Genomic DNA, 14,735 nt, shown 5'->3' with positions numbered 1-14,735 from the left:
GTGGGGCAGCCCTGTCTTGGTCTGGTCTGTCCTGGGCCTATGTCTGTACTTGTGCTCAGGCAGATACACTTAGGACCCTGTGACCAGCTTCTGGGAACTCGTTACCCGTGGTGAGCAGGGGACCGAAGGATCAAGGGAAAGGTGCACGGGGCAGATGGCAGTGCAGCAGGTAAAGCGCACACAGTATCATACAGAGGGCCTGAGCTCAGATCCCCATCCTCAGCTTTGGGGGGAGCTTCATGAGTGATGGGTAGTACTGCTGATCTTTCTCTCTGCGTCTCTCTCCCTCTCTGTCTCTCATCCTCTATCAAAAACAGAGAGAGACTGGGAGAGAGAAAAGGAAAACACTGACCACTTGGGAGTGATGGTGGAGTCTTGCAGGCACCAAACTGCAGCAATGACTTTTTGTGGCAAAGAAAGAAAGTAAGGAAGGAAGAAATAAGTAAGAAAGAAAGAAAGAAAGAAAGAAAGAAAGAAAGAAAGAAAGTAAGGAAGAAGAAAGAAAGAAAGGTGGTTCGAACCCCGGCTCCCCACCTGCAGGGGAGTCGCTTCACAGGCGGTGAAGCAGGTCTGCAGGTGTCTGTCTTTCTCTCCCCCTCTCTGTCTTCCCCTCCTCTCTCCATTTCTCTCTGTCCTGTCTGGCAACAACGACATCAATAACAATAATAATAATAACCACAACAATGATAAAAAAACCAGGGAAACAAAAGGGAAAAAATGGCCTCCAGGAGCAGTGGATTTGTGGTGCAGGCACCAAGCTCCAGCAATAACCCTGGAGGCAACAATACACACACACACACACACACACACACACACACAACCAAAACAAAACAAAGAAAGTATGTAGGAAAGGAAAGGAAGAGACAAAAAGAATGATCAATTTCTTTCCTATTTACAAGAAAGCTCTTCATTTCAATTTCCACATATACTGAAGTTTATTCTATCACCGAGAGAGGGAGAGGGAGAGAGAGAAGCAGAGCATCACTCTGGCACATCAGTGCCTGGGATCAAACCCGAGACTTCTTACTTTAGGGGCCAGCTTCCACCCACTGTGCTGCCTCCTGGGTCAACACACATATCATATGCTTTTAATTAAAAACCTGGCATTTACAACACTTAGCATGTTTCAGGGCTGCAAGCTCATACTTCTCTCGGTGAATGTTGCCGCATCACACCCTCCACCAAATAGGAATAACAAGGTGGCCGATTTCTTGTCCCTGAGCGGATGCCTGGAGTTAGACGGTGGAGGTGTTCAGCCATGCTTCTTGTGTGTCCAGCTCCTTCAGGCCCTGTGCTGGGGCTGCAGCCGTGCTGAACGGGAACCCTCAGCCAAGCGCTCAGGACGCCTCCTCTCTGAGCCAGACTACACTCCTTGCCTGCACTCTCCACTTTTCTTTCATTTCATTTAAAACATTTTTTTTTTTTGCCACCAGGGTTCTCACTGGGGCTCAGGGCCTGCATGAAAACTCTCCCATTCCTGGAGGCCGTATTTGCCCTTTCTCTCTCTACTTCCTTTCTTTTATACTATTTATTTATTCATTTATTCATTCATTCATTTATTTATTTACCAGAGCACTGCTCAGCTCTGGCTTCTGACAGTGTGGGGGATTGAACTTGGGCCTTGAGAGCCTCAGGCATGAAAGACTCTTTGTATAACCATGATGCTACACCCCCGCCTCTACTCTCTCTACTTTCTTTCTCTCTCTCTTTTCTTTTTAAAAAATATTTATTTATTTTAAAATATTTATTCCCTTTTGTTGCCCTTGTTGTTTTATTATTGTTGTTGTTATTGTTGTCATCATTGTTGGATAGGACAGAGAGAAATGGAGAGAAGAGGGGAAGACGGAGAGGGGGAGAGAAAGACAGACACCTGCAGACCTGCTTCACCGCCTGTGAAGCGACTCCCCTGCAGGTGGGGAGCCGGGGGCTCGAACCAGGATCCTTACGCCGGTCCTTGCTCTTTGTGCCACCTGCGCTTAACCCGCTGTGCTACCGCCTGACTCCCTTTTCTTTTCTTTTCTTTTCTTTTCTTTTCTTTTCTTTTCTTTTCTTTTCTCTGATAGGAACAGAGAAATTGAGAGGGAAGAGAGAGGGAGGGAGGAAAGGACAGGGGGCGGAGGGGAGAGAGAGAGAGAGAGAGAGACAGACAGACAGACAGAGAGCCCAAGACCTGCAGTACTGCTTCACTCCTGCAGGTGGGGTCTCTCTCTCTCTCTCTCTCTCTCACACACACACACACACTCTCTCTCTCTCTCTCTCTCACACACACACACACACTCTCTCTCTCTCTCTCTCACACACACACACACACACACACTCTCTCTCTCTCTCACACACACACACACACTCTCTCTCTCTCTCTCACACACACACACACACTCTCTCTCACACACACACACACACACTCTCTCTCTCTCACACACACACACACACACACACACTCTCTCTCTCTCACACACACACACACACACTCTCTCTCTCTCTCTCACACACACACACACACACTCTCTCTCTCTCTCACACACACACACACACACACACACTCTCTCTCTCTCTCTCTCTCTCACACACACACACACACGTATTTATATATTCAGCACAGGAGCCTGTGTGGCCTCAAGTCCCTGTCAGTCTGAGCTCACAGTCCCTGGTCACAGCTGGAACCTTCTAGGCTGCTCTCATGTCAGGACCCGTCTTCCTCGAGGGGCAGAGCAGGCTGCCCAGCCTCCTTTCAGAGAGTGGGGAGTCCCCACCATGGCTGCTCTGCAGTGAGGGCAGGGCCTGGAGAGGCCCGGGGAGGGCTGTGCTGACGTTCTTGAGGGAGTGAGCAGTGACGGTGGAGGGAGGGCTCCATTAGCTTCTCTCTCTTTCTCTCTTTCATTTTCCTTCTCACCAGAGCACTGCTTGGCTTTGGCTTATGGTGATGCTGGGAACTGAACCCTGAACCTTTGAGGCTCAGGCATTAAGGTCTTTGTACTTAACAATTGCGCCAGCTCCCTAGCCTGCCATATATTTTCTCGTCAGAGGAGTTTCAGCTCAGGCCTGTCACTCACTTTATGCGTACTTCTAGAGGAAAGAACCATCACTGAGAAAATGGCCAGTAAAGGTGAATTCCTGCTGTGAGCCACAGTATTAAGGAACGGCCAGACTCAGCACGGCGAGCATTTTCACGTGTTGCCTGGACTCAGAGGCTGTGTGGGGGGAAAGAAGCTTGTTCTCTCCTCCCTGGCCCTCATGTGAACCCTGAACCCCACCTTTTTCCCTCTGTAGACCAAACAGCATGCACGTCACTCTGCTGTTTATTCTCAGTCTTGTGTGAAGTATGCCCACTCCTTATGTATCACACAGTGTGGAAACTTTGGCAGCTTTTTAAAGCAAAGGTCAGTGTTTCTGTTTAGTGCCCAGAGGTCCATGACAGACATCCCAAAACTTCTGGTTAAAGTCAGTAATTATTTACTTTTACCAGGATCCATTTGAGGACTAAGCAGAGAGAAGGAAGGGAATAAAAATAAACCACTACTTCTCTGTATCTAAGAAGAATTTTGTTTTCTTAGAGCATTGTAATCTCACTGAGCATCAAAAATAAATGAGTCCACATCCAGGAGACGGCATCTTCAACACCCAGAAACTCAGGGCTAAGCAGTGGCACACTGCACTGCACACACATTGCATGTGCAGGGAGCCAGGCTGCAGCCCTGCTCACCACTTACAGGGGAGCTTTTACAAGCAGTGTGATGTGTGGACTTTACTGGTTGTGCCACTGCCCAGGTCTAGGGAGAGAGGGGTTTCATTAAATCCCCTTTATTATAAGTCTTTTCAGAGCCAAAATCTGCCCTCGTGGGTCTTAGTTTAAAATGCTTCCAGCTGGGATGCCTGCACCCCACACTAGGCCGTGCACAGAGGTGCCGGGACCCCCTCAGGGTGTATCTGAAAGGTTAGTCTCTGTAATTCCTGGGCACAGGCAGGGTAACCAGTCAAATCTGGGCCCCGGGGCAGTGTAGAAACAAACATTTATTCCTGATTCAAGGAGTAATATGAGGAATTTAGTTCTGGGAGGCAAAATGACTTCTTCTTCCACAAGAGGTCTCTGCTTAAAATTGGGTTGTTGGACCAGACTTCCCTGGACAGACGATCCCACCAATGTGTCCTGGTGCTCAGCTTCCCCAGAGCCCTGCCCCACTAGGGAAAGAGAGAGACAGGCTGGGAGTATGGATCCACCTGTCAACACCCATGTTCAGTGGGGAAGCAGTTACAGAAGCCAGACCTTCCACCTTCTGCATCCCACAGTGACCCTGGGTCCATGCTCCCAGAGGGATAAAGAATAGGGAAGCTATCAGGGGGGGGATGGGATACGGAGTTCTGGTGGTGGGGATTGTGTGGAGTAGTGCCCCTCTTATCCTATGGTTTAGTCAGTGTTTGCTTTTCATAAATAAAAATTAAAGAGAGAGAGAGAGAGAGAGAGAGAGAGAAAATGCCCTTGAAAAAATTGGGTTGTTGGAAAAGTTGTGACACATTTCTGCATAGCAAAATGTCTTTTCTGACAACCCAGTATAATCAGCAAATTCACATTCTGGGCACTGGGGACACAAGGTGGAATGCCACAGTGGTGACTTTGACCGTGATGAAGCTGAAGGACCAGGGAGAGCCACGGGACGCCGTGATGGAGACCCTGAGCTCTGGGGGACTGCAGGAGGCTCAGTGGTAAAGTGTCTGCCATTATGAGCGGGGCCATGGGTTCCAGCCCCAGCACCACGTGTGAACAGCAAAGAGAAAACTAACAGAACTGTGAGGAAGTTGGATCACTGCTGCCCTTTCTCTCATGAGAAAAAACAAATTTGGACTGGTAGGCGGTGCAGTGGGTAAATTCTTGCTTATCATGTGTGGCATCCCAGGCTTGATCCGTCACCAGCAGGGAGAATCTCCGATAGTGACAAAGGAAGCCCTGGCGGCAGAGTTGTCTTTGCTATCTTTGGCTCTCTCCAAACAGAGAACTAAACATCTGGGCCTGGTAGGCAGCTGAGCACTAGTGTGAACAGCTAGATGTCGACTTCCACTCTAGCACTGATTCCTCAAACTAGAACCAAACCAACCAACAAATCCAAACAAAGAGTGACAGAAAGAAAGAGAAAAAAGACAGAGAGGAAGACAGCTACAGGTTCTGAAGTCCGGCTGAGACTGAATCTTGTACAGCGACCACTCTTACTTTGTAAAGTAGAAATGACACCTGCTTGTGAGTTGGGGTGAAGCCCGTCGGAGGTGACATGGGTGCGAGTAAATTCACAGCTTAGTGGCTTGTGTCTCCCCCAACAGTAGCAGGTCTCCTGTAGGAGTTTCTTCTCTAGCCCACACGCTGGAGAACCGAAGCCTCAGTGCTGTCCGGTGTCTGACCAGAGTGCTTCCTTGGCAGGTGTCCGTCCGTCCTGCAGAGAGACCCGGCTGTGTGGGACTCTTCACTGTCCAGCTGTAATGGCTGTTTTTGCTTTAGGTTGGTGATTACATCTCTCTGATGAAGATAAAGGGCTCTTCATGTTTCTTACAATTGAATTACCATAAAATTACTGTTATTTATGCTTTTAATTTCTGTTTTATGACTTGATGGGGTTCTCTCTGGTGAAGGCAAATCTTATTTCTTTCATTTATTAGCCACTGATAGAGCTCTTTCTCTGCACAAGGCATTGTGTGTGTGTGAGTGTGTGTGTGAGTATGAGTATGTGAGTATGAGTGTGTGAGTGTGTGTGTGTGAGTATGAGTGTGTGTGTGTGAGTGAGTGTGAGTGTGTGAGTGTGTGTGCGTGTGTGTGTGTGAGTGAGTGTGAGTGTGTGTGCGTGTGTGTGTGTGAGTGTGAGTGTATGTGTGTGTGAGTGAGTGTGAGTGTGTGAGTATGAGTATGTGTGAGTGTAAGGAGTGTGTGTGAGTGTAAGGAGTGTGTGTGAGTGAGTGTGAGTGTGTGTGTGAGTATCAGTGTGTGAGTGTAAGGAGCGTATGTGCGAGTGAGTGTGAGTGTGTGTGAGTGTGTGAATGAGTGTGAGTGTGTGTGTGAGTGAGTGTGAGTGTGTGTGTGAGTGTAAAGAGTGTGTGAGTATGAATGTGTGTGAGTGTAAGGAGTGTGTGAGTGTAAGGAGTGTGTGTGAGTGAGTGTGAGTGTGTGTGTGAGTGTGAGTGTGAGTGTGTGTGTGTGAGTGTGTGTGTGAGTGTGTGTGTGAGTATGAATGTGTGTGAGTGTAAGGAGTGAGTGTGAGTGTGTGTGAGTGTATGTTTGTGAGTGTGTATGAGTGTGTGTGAGTGTGTGAGTGAGTATGAGTGTGTGAGTGTAAGGAGTGTGTGTGCGAGTGAGTGTGAGTGTGTGTGAGTGTGTGTGAGAGTATGTATGAATATGAATGTGTGTGAGTGTAAGGAGTGAGTGTGAGTGTGAGTATGTTTGTGAGTGAGTGAGTATGAGTGTGTGTGAGTGTGTGAGTGTGAGTGAGTATGAGTGTGTGTGAGTGTGTGTGTGAGTGAGTATGAGTGTGTGAGTGTAAGGAGTGTGTGTGAGTGTGATTGAGTGTGTGAGTGTGAGGAGTGTGTGTTTGTGTGGGTGCATATGAGTGTGAGGAGTGTGTGAGTGCAAGGAGTGTGTGAGAGTGAGTGTGTGCGTGTGTGTGTGTGAGAGAGATGGGGTTTGGGAGACAGTGGAGATAACTGGAAAGAAGACACAGGGATAATTTAATATAAACTCTGTACCATGCAAGTAAACTCTCTGTAGTGATGGAGAGAGAGTTATATAAGTGGCAGTAGCGGCATATTTGACCAGCACCAGGGCAGTCTGTATGTACAGAGAGTCCAGGCATCTGTTCAAAGGAGATGCTACTTTGCAGAAAGGGAGAGAGTGGAGGCACTGAAGCAGAAAAGGTGGACAAGTGAGGTGGGAAGGGCCCTTGAAGCTGAAGGAAATAGCATACAGAGAGAAAACAGGGGTAATCTTAGAAGGGATTCAGTGCAAAGCACCCTTTGTTTCAAACACTTTCTGAAGGCAGCACGAGATGCACAATGCCACCATGTTTTAGTGGCTAGATGGGAAAATAAAATCAACTTAAGTCTGCCTAGTAAAACAAAGCACTGCCACTGCTTCCTTCACTTTGGTTTTAAATAGACTGTGGACTTAGTGAGAGACTTTCCCTCAGCCAGAGCTGAGCAGTGCTCTGCTTTCTTTCTCTCTCTCTACTGTCTGTGTGTCTGTCTGTCTTTCTCTTTGTCTCATTAAAATAAATAAATGGAGTATTTTTTTTAAAAAAAAAGACGCTCCTTTATGTTTTTTGAGAGCAGGTGGGTTAATTGTTATTGTTTTCTTTTAAAAATATCTATTTATTAGATAGAGACAGAAATCAAGAGGGGAGGGGGAGACAGAGAGGAAGAGAGGCAGAGAGACACCTGCAGCCCTGCTTCACCACTTGCAAAGCTCTCCCCCTGCAGGTGGGGGCCGGGGGCTCGAACCCGGGTCCTGGAGCACAGTAACATGTGCGCTCAACCAGGCGCGCACCGCCTGGCCCCTGGGTTAATCATTTACCGGTGTTCGGGCGATTCTAGAGGAGCTCCAGGCTTCTCCGAAGTCTGGGAGACGGAGCTAGCCTGTGTGTGCTGCGCTCTGACAGCATGAGTCTGCCCGGCGGCCTGCTCTGAAAGCAGCCTTGAGCTGTCCGTGGGCAGCCACGCACCCTGCTTGGCCTTGTGGGCGCACCCTCTCCTGCCCCAGTCATGCTCCTTGGTGCTTAAATATGGTCCTCGCGCGGCAGCCTGAGGGCCTGGAGTGCGGGTGCTGGGTGCTGGGTGCTGGGTGCAGTCTCCCAGAGCCGTGGCCTCCGTGTGGGTGCAGCCTCTGCACCGCCCTTCACCGCTGTGTGAGGGGCAGCTGTCTCCCAGCAGCTGTGCGTGGCGGGGCTTTCAGGAGCCTTTCTCCTCGCTGGGATGCTGTGAGGCTGTTTCTTGACCTCTGATTGACTGGGCTAGGAGGAATACCCTTTCACTCGAATCCATGCAGTTCTGTTTTTTTTGAGATCGCCTTACACCACAGTGCTTGTGAAATGGCAGTGAGCAGTCACACACTAGCATGAAGGCAGATCATTTGGAGAGAGCGCAGGCAAGACGACATCAGCAGTGCTCAGTGTTGTTGTCAAGAGTCACTTTTTTTTCCTCCAGAAGTTTATTACCTGTAACGTTTTCTCTATTGTAATCACCTCGTTTCCAATGTTCAGCAGCAGTAAATAAGTGATGTCGTTATTTTAAAAAAATTTCCAAGTAATTTATGATTAAAAAATGACTTAGGGAAATTATCCAATAAGTGCCTGCTCCAACATACTTCTCTCCTGGCAGTCATCGACCAGAAGGCCTGCAGGCTAGTTCTTCCAGATGCTGGGCAAAAGCGTAAGAAACATCTGTAGAGGAGCCGGGCAGTAGCGCAGCGGGTTAAGCGCAGGTGGCGCAAAGCGCAGGGACCGGCGTAAGGATCCCGGTTCGAGCCCCCGGCTCCCCACCTGCAGGGGAGTCGCTTCACAGGCGGTGAAGCAGGTCTGCAGGTGTCTGTCTTTCTCTCTCCCTCTCTGTCTTCCCCTCCTCTCTCCATTTCTCTCTGTCCTATCCAACAATGACGACATCAATAAGTACAACAATAATGAAAAACAACAAGGGCAACAAAAGGGAAAATAAATAAACACATATATATGTAAAAAAGAAACATCTGTGAATGTGCTGTTGTAATGTATCAGGAGCTCTGCGAGTCAGTGAGGGTTTTAGTCTGAAGTATTCTGTGTAGAGTGGACTTTAGTGTGAGTCTACTGATGATTATTCTTCCCAGCTTTCATTTCTCCGAAGAATATTTTCACCAAAACTAGAATTCTGTCATGACAGGTTATTTTCTTTCAACATTACATAAACATTGTATTTTGTTTTTGAAAAGTCAGGTAGAAGCTTATTTCTACTAAATTATTTCCAGGAATTTCTCTACCAGTTTCAAAATATATAAAACCTACAGAGTGTGTCTTTCTAGCTTGTTCACACCTGAAGCCAGTGATAGAAAGTTCACTACAAAATGACCAGTACTTGGAGAGGAAGCAATGGATTCTTACATAATTGGTGTGAGTAATAAGTAATACTTAATAAATAAATGTTAGTAGAATGTCTTATGGCAAAACTTAAGTGATGCAGCCAATTATCTCTTTTAAAAATGATATTTTATGTACATAAAAGATTAAGATTTATATATGTAAAAGATTAAGATATGAAATCCCCATATATATGTATAAAATTCAGTGAACTAAGAATTAGTAAAAACCAATTTAGGAAAATAGTAATTAGTTATTTTTATGCCCTTGAAGAACCACACAAAAGAGAGTTTTATGCTTTCACTTACATACAAGAATAGATCCAAAACATGATTTAAGAAAACTGTATATAAAAGGTATTGAATAATTTTTAAAATAAATCACAACTTAATTATACCAGTTCAGTTATATTTGCTTTGGATATCCTTATTCTTTGTGAGTTATAAATGTGTAACTTTTACAGCTTTTAAAGCTTCCCTCATAAATGAGACCTGAGCTTAGAGTGTTCTTTCTTTTTTTTTAAATTTATTTTCCCTTTTGTTGCCCTTGTTGTCTTTCTATTGTTATTGTTGTTGTTGATGTCGTTGTTGTTTGATAGGACAGAGAGAAATGGAGAGAGGAGGGGAAGACAGAGAGGGGGAGAGAAAGACAGACACCTGCAGACCTGCTTCACCGCCTGGGAAGTGACTCCCCTGCAGGTGGGGAGCCGGGGGCTCGAACCGGGATCCTTACTCCTGTCCTTGCGCTTTGTGCCACCTGCGCTTAACCCGCTGCGCTACCGCCTGACTCCCTCTGTCCACATTTATGCATAGTTGTCCCTTCTTTTTCTGATTCAATCCTCTGTTCCCTCTAAGTCACTCATAGCATCATAGCTCCCTCCATCTGTCCCTCTCCTTTCCTTCTCTCTCTGGGTGCTGATGGAGCCGAGTGCAGAGTCCTCTCATCGTCATCCTATCACTTCTCCCCCGCTGGGGGTCTGGATCAAGGTTGTTTATGGGGAGCAGAAGGTGGGAGTTCTGGCTTCTGTAGCTGCTTCTCCACTGAGCATGGGCGCTGACAGGTGAATCCATGCCCCCATTTCTATATTTCCCTAGTGGACCAGAGCTCTGGAGAGGTGAAGGTCCAGGACAATTGGTGAGGTCGTCTGCCCAGAGGAGTCAGGCTGGAGTCCCGGTAGTGTCTGTAACTTGGTGTCTGGAAGGTGGCATGACCTAAATGGAGACAAGATGGTGCATGACCTAAGTTGAGACAAGAACAGGAACCAAAAAATAGAATTACAGCAGATGAGATTAGGGATTTTAGGGTAGAAGAAATCTAGGAGAACCATTTTAGGTCTGTTCCTGGGAAGATATATTTATTTTTTAATGAGTCTTTATTTTTTTAATTTAATTTTATTTATTTTCCCTTTTGTTGCCCTTGTTGTCTTTTTATTGTTGTTGTAGTTATTATTGTTGCTGTTATTGATGTTGTCTTGTTGGACAGGACAGAGAGAAATGGAGAGAGGAGGGGAAGACAGACACCTGCAGACCTGGCTTGGACCGGGATCCTTACGCCTGTCCTTGCGCTTTGCGTCACATGCGCTTAACCCGCTGCGCTACCGCCCGACTCCCAAAGATTTATATTTTTATTGAGAGAAAATCAGAGTATTTGTCCTGCACGTGCGATGCCAGGGACTGAACTCAGGACCCAGTGCTTGTGAGTCCAATTCTACAGCTACACTGCCACCCAGGCTAGTAAATGGTTCAACAGCAGAAGCTATGGACAACTCTGATGTGTAATTTGTCAGCATATGACATCTGTGTTCCAGGTACCACCAGTCAGACCACTGGTCGGTGCCACTGAGCATGGCACAGAGAGGACTTGTAGCAGAAGCTGGCTCTAACAACTGCCACCCGGGTCCTCTGGCAGCCGCAGTAGGAATCTCAATGAGTTCCATCAAAGGAAAATGCACGATGTCATCTAGACAGCGATATGGGTGATTCTAGAACTGATTCACTCGTTGCTTCAGTGGTAGCTTTGTGGTTGCAGGCTCTTTTCATGTTTCGAAGACATGAACAGCCATGCTCAACCTGCTCAGTTTGCCCTCAGGCTAGCTTCCTTCATGATGAGAGGCACCTGCCACATTCAAAATAACTCCAGAGAAAGGACTTGTTCCTGCCCTGTGTCTTAAGAGTAAAGACAGCTTTCCCAAAGGACTTGCTCACTTAGCACACCGGCTAGAATCTTTTTCTTTATTGGGGGGATTAATGGTTTATAGCTGACAGTAAAATACAGTAGTTGGTACATGTGTGATATTTCTCACTTTTCCACATAACACTCTGCCCCACCCCACCCCCTGTCCTCTGCTGCCATCATGTTCCAGGACCTGAAACCGCCCTGCTCCCCATCCTTTACTTCGGTGCAACACACCAACTCCAGTCCGAGTTCTGCTTGTGTTTCCCCTTCTGGTCTTACTTCTCAGCCTCTGTGCGTGAGTGGGGTCACCCCATATTCATCCTTCCCTTTCTGGCTGATCTCACTTCACCTGATTCCTTCAAGTTCCATCCAAGATGCCCAGCTAGAATTATATCACATCTCATCCCTGACTATCAAGGCAGAGGAAAGAAGTCTAAACTCAGGACGGAAACAGTGGATTGGGTTGACTTTCCTGAAGGAAACTGTCCTTGGGAAGAGAGCGGCTAGAGAGGACGGCTGAGCAGAATCAGCATGATGGCAGAATGGAGGAAGGACAGGCTGTGGGTCTGGGGTGGGCCACTAGCCTGTAGAATGAGCACGTCAAAGCAGAAGGTACAAATGTGATAGACCTTTGAAATGAATTCTTTCCTGAGTATTAACTAAGGGAAGAAGAGAATTAAAAGTGCTTATTCGAACAAAGTATTGTAGAGAATAAATCATAATGGGTAAAACATGAAAAAAAAGTGCTTATCTATGATGCAAAGTCGTGCTTTGGTGGGATGGATCCTACAGCGGTAGTGTGGTAGTTTCCCTTGGAAGGTTAGGTTTGCATTGAAATCAGCCTTAATTCTACGACTGGTCATACCAGTGACGCCGAGGTAAATAGCAGTGGCGCTACAAAAAGCTGAATTCCTAGCTGTGCCAGGCTGCAGTGAATGTCACCCTGCTGGTTGTGCCAGTGGTCAGAGTTAGGTAAATATATGTGCAAACTGATGCTAAGGAGAAGGAAATAGAGGAGGCCGGTCAGTGAGGGCAACTGTGAGGAGGTGACCTTGTAGTAAGTAAGAGCAAAGTTAACATTCCATTTCTACTGGTTGGTAGTGCTGAGAATAGTTGGGGGAACTGCTTATTTTTCAGTCTGAGTTTCTGTACCTGTAAAGTATGAATAATAGCACCTGGGCTCTCAGGTTATTGTAGGGGCTGAATTTCTTTTTTTTAAAATATTTATTTATTTATTCCCTTTCTGTTGCCCTTATTATTATTTTTTTGTTGTTGTAGTTATTATTGTTGATGTTGTCATTGTTGTTGGATAGGACAGAGAGAAATGGAGAGAGGAGGGGAAGACAGAGAGAGGGGGGAGAGAAAGACAGACACCTGCAGACCTGCTTCACTGCCTGTGAAGCGACTCCTTTGCAGGTGGGGATCCAGGGCTTGAACCGGGATCCTGACAAACCTGCGCTTAACCCGCTGCGCCGCCGCCCGACCCCCAAGGGCTGAATTCCTACAGAGCTGCTCATAGACAGTGGTCCAGCACACGCTGCAGCAGGGCCCACACGGCCTCCATGCACAGCAGCTCTGTGGCGCTTTCACTCAGCCCAGACACTGGTGTTTCGGCTGCTACTCGGTCCCTAGGCCACTGGTTAGCAATATTATAATTTCAAACAATAATTGTGGTTTTTCTCTAAACCAATAGGTTTGCCACCTATACTAGTGCAGTTCTTTTTAAAAAATAATTATTTATTTTCCTTTTTGTTTCCCTTGTTTTTATTGTTGTTGTAGTTATTATTGTTGTTGTTGATGTCATCATTGTGGGACAGGACAGAGAGAAATGGAGAGAGGAGGGGAAGACAGAGAGGGGAGAGAAAGACAGACACCTGCAGACCTGCTTCACCGCCTGTGAAGCGACTCCCCTGCAGGTGGGGAGCCGGGGGTTGGGACTGGGGTCCTTGTGATTTGTGCCACGTGCGCTTAACCCGCTGCGCTACCGCTGGACTCCCCAGTTCTTCTTTTCTTTCCATGTATTTATACTCTGCCTTTGAATCAGATCAGTTTCTCTAGTTTACTAGGTGCTGCAAATGCTTTGCCACATTTGGAATTATGTTTCATTTCACTGCTATTTCTTAAAACATCTTCGTCAAAAAATGTGCCAGCACTTGGGTGACTCCCCTAACCCAATGGAAAAAGCCTCTGTCAAAACTCTAATTTATCCCCTTAAAAAAATCACCCTAACTATAATTAGAAACCATGCCAAGGAACACTTTGTGGGCTATTTTATCTCAATTTCCATGGGGCCAGAATGCAGGCAACACTTAGCTGGAGCCTGGGGCCAGGTCTAACAAGGCTTCAGTCACAGGGTCTAAGTTTTCTATTGAACCTAGAGAAAAGCCTACTTGCAGGCTCACTTGTGATGCTGCAAAGTTCCTTTCCTCGCTGTTGTCGCCTGAGAGCTGTGATCTGGGGGCTTCAGTCCCAGCAGTCTGTCATGGGTCCCTGCGTGTGCCCTCCTGGTAGCCAGCTTGCCGCATGCCTGTCTGCATCCTGGAGGCTGATGAGATTGGCAGGTTGTAAGACTGAGTCTCACCTGCAGGATTTCTCTCACAGTCACATCCTGCTCCCCTGTGCCCCATCTTGGCTGGCAGCATGTCACGGGTGCATCCATATCAAACAATGAAGGCTGGACCAGTGGAAGGGTACATCAGAGTCTGCCCAGACCTGAATCTGGTGTGCTGTGTGCCCATGGAGCCCCCGTGCCCAGAAATAGTGCCGAGCATATAGATGGTACTCAGCAAAGGTTGGTAGTTGAATGGATTCTCGTTGAGCCTATTACTTCTTTGAACCATGCCGGGTATTCTTGGTTTTATGGTTGGCCTTTTGGGCTTATTTGATCACATCCTTCAGTGTATGGAATCCTTCAGTTGGAGGGCTGGCAAGACAGTTCACCTGGGAGGTGCTGGTTTTGTCAGGGTTGTCACCCAGGCTTGAGTGTGGCTTCCTCCACACTGGGGGAAGTGTTGGTGCTATGGTCTCTGTCTCTCTCTCTCTCTCTCCCTCTCTCTTTCCCTCCCTCTCTCCCTCTCTCTCATTCTCCCTTCCTTTTTTATTTTTCTATCTGAGAAAGTTGGCCTGAAACAGTGAAATCCTGACAACAATAATGCAAGAAATGTTGAGTTTTAACGTGGGTAAACCAATACTTTTTCTCTATTGGTTCATTATATACTTTATACCTCAAGGAGTCTTTCCATGTAGAGATCAGATCAATACTGGCCTGTGATTTTAATGGGGCTTTCAATGCTTTTTCTTTTTACATTCAACACTGCTCTGTTGTAAGACCAGGAGACAAATGGACAGTTATAACATGAAGTGCTGAGAAATACTCCATTTCCCACCAGTCTGACTCCTTACTCCATTATATTGAGTTAGGATGTACTAGCTTCTGAGCTCCACTTCAGTTTCATTCACCTGCCATTCTCTTTGAAGATCACAACA

At 46.8% G+C, this 14,735-nt stretch overlaps 1 protein-coding gene across 12 annotated transcripts in view; it reads left to right on the top strand.

Annotated features, from left to right (window-relative positions):
- The window catches only part of SLC16A12 (solute carrier family 16 member 12), a 105,269-nt gene that overhangs the window by 56,121 nt on the left and 34,413 nt on the right, over positions 1–14,735 (top strand). Inside the window, exon 1 of one of the 12 annotated variants that reach the window (XM_060170999.1) lies at positions 4,979–5,230. The exons of 10 other annotated variants lie outside the window; for them this stretch is intronic. The gene's annotated coding sequence lies outside the window, so the exon portion shown is untranslated. Of the gene's footprint in view, positions 1–4,978; positions 5,231–7,593; positions 7,705–14,735 lie in introns of those variants that run through there. One more of the 12 variants, XM_060205087.1, reaches the window with a different exon arrangement.

Source organism: Erinaceus europaeus, chromosome 1, assembly GCF_950295315.1.
Source record: "Erinaceus europaeus chromosome 1, mEriEur2.1, whole genome shotgun sequence".
Lineage (NCBI taxonomy): Eukaryota > Metazoa > Chordata > Mammalia > Eulipotyphla > Erinaceidae > Erinaceus > Erinaceus europaeus.
The sequence above is the reverse complement of the archived record's forward strand: the minus strand, read 5'-3'. Positions and strand labels throughout refer to the sequence as shown.